The 1,981-nt window shown below is 45.6% G+C and overlaps 1 pseudogene; it reads left to right on the forward strand.

Annotated features, from left to right (window-relative positions):
• Positions 1–863: 863 nt before the first annotated feature.
• Positions 864–1,563, forward strand: LOC102742258 (interferon-stimulated 20 kDa exonuclease-like 2 pseudogene; annotated as a pseudogene).
• The last annotated feature ends 418 nt before the right edge of the window (positions 1,564–1,981 follow it).

A 1,981-nucleotide genomic window follows, 5' to 3' on the forward strand; every position in this document is an offset into this window, starting at 1 on the left:
TGTGGAACACATGAAGAGTGGTTCCAATTGCATTTTTAGAGCATAAATGTGTGATAATGAATTTCATGGCAACTCATACAAATCTCCTTGTCTTGAAAGCTACCAGCAGGAGAGACATTACTGTCTGTCTGTCAGAGAAATGACAGAGAGGAAGAAACCCTTCTTCTAATTTTTCCTTCTTAAATATAAAGTGTCTCTTTCCCATGGAGCTCATAAAGACCTTTCATGTTGTCAGCTATACATAAGCATTCTTTTTACCAACTACCCTAAGGTTCTAAAAGTACCAGTGAAGGAACAAAAAGACCATAAAAATTCTCAGAAGCTGACTGAACACTACAATCTCAACACCTCCTAATTAGGAGGGGAATGGAATCATGAATGCAGCAGTGTGTCAGCCCTATAGCTAGTCTCCTCTTTGGTAGGGTGATGAGCTTCAGAGAGCCTGTTCCATCAATGTAGAATGTGGTCTCCTGCTTTGTAACTAAAGATGTACTCTGTGAGAATCTGGAAACCCCTGTCTCCACTAGACACACACACACATACACATACACATAACACACACACATACATATACACATACACACACTCCCTCCCTAGCAGAACCTTCATGCTATAAAAGCACAGCCCTTGCATAGACCATTGAAAATTAAAACAGAAATAAGGACGGATGGGGTCTGAACTGTATGTTAGGAAATTTCAGAGTCCTATGTATCAAAATTGTAAACAAAACAAATACAAAACCTGATCTAATATTGAAGTCTAAAATGGGAGTTCCAGAGTGCCCTTCCAAAGATTAGGAGCCACTCAACTTGCCCCTAGAAGAAGGGCCCCCAGAAGAACCTTACTCAGAAAAATGTCCCCACATAACTCCACCCAATCTCATTCAGAGAATAAATGCTCCAGAGTATCCCAGAAGATGCCAAGGAAGATGGTGGCAATTGACTGTGAGATGGTGGGCACAGGACCCAAGGGGCATGTCCGTTCCTTGGCTTGATGTAGCATTGTCAACTATCACAGAGATGTGCTTTATGATGAGTACATTCTCCCCTCCTCCCATTGTAGACTACTGGACCAGATGGAGTGGCATCTGGAAGCAGTACATGATGAATGCTGCACCCTTCAAGATCGCTCAGAGCCAGATCTTAAAGATACTCGCAGGGAAGACAGTGAAGACAGTGGGGGCATGCCACCCACAACTTCAAAGCCCTTCAGTACTTCCATCCCAAGTCCCTCACCCACGATGCCTCCCATATCCCTCTCCTCCCCAGCCGGAAGGCCCACTGCTTGAAGAATGCCACCATGTCTCTGAAGCGTCTCACCAAGAAGCTTCTGAATCGGGACATGCAGACTGGGAAAAGTGGACATTCGTCTGTGGAAGATGCTCAGGCCACCATGGAGCTGTACAAGTTGGTTGAAGTGGAACGAGAACAGCACCTGGCCCACAATCCCCCCAAAAGACTAGCTGCAGTGGGGACACTGAGGCAGAGGGAGCATGGCAGCCAGGAGAAACAGGGCTGTGGACCAGTGGACAGCTCTACCAGCTTCACCTCTCTGCAAGCTTGAAGTGTGAGGGAGAAAGAGGCTCCACCCTAGACATAACATCCATTGAAATTTCACCTCAGGTGTTGTTTTCTGTGTCTCGTTAAGTATCCCGTGGAAGGAGAAAGCCTCTACATCAGACTCAGCCCTATGCTGTTTACCTTTTAAATGGTGCTAAACACAGATCCCAGGGTGTTTGCTCCAGTCAGGCCTTTTGACTTTCAAGGGGCAGAGCATACTGGGAAATGTAGTTTCTCAAGCTGCCTTATCACTAGGGTGGCCCCATGTCTCATTTTATGCCTTTTGTTCTCAAGTAATTAGCAACATCCTTTCACTTTCAAAAGTACCCTGGTTGGTTGATCACACTGTATCACAGACTCTGATTTTGGCTCAGAGACTCCACCTAGTCTGTTTTAGGATACCGCCTCTTCTTCCCCACCTT

Source organism: Leptonychotes weddellii, unplaced genomic scaffold, assembly GCF_054177405.1.
Source record: "Leptonychotes weddellii isolate Sample4059 unplaced genomic scaffold, ASM5417740v2 HiC_scaffold_81, whole genome shotgun sequence".
Classification (NCBI taxonomy): Eukaryota; Metazoa; Chordata; class Mammalia; order Carnivora; family Phocidae; genus Leptonychotes; species Leptonychotes weddellii.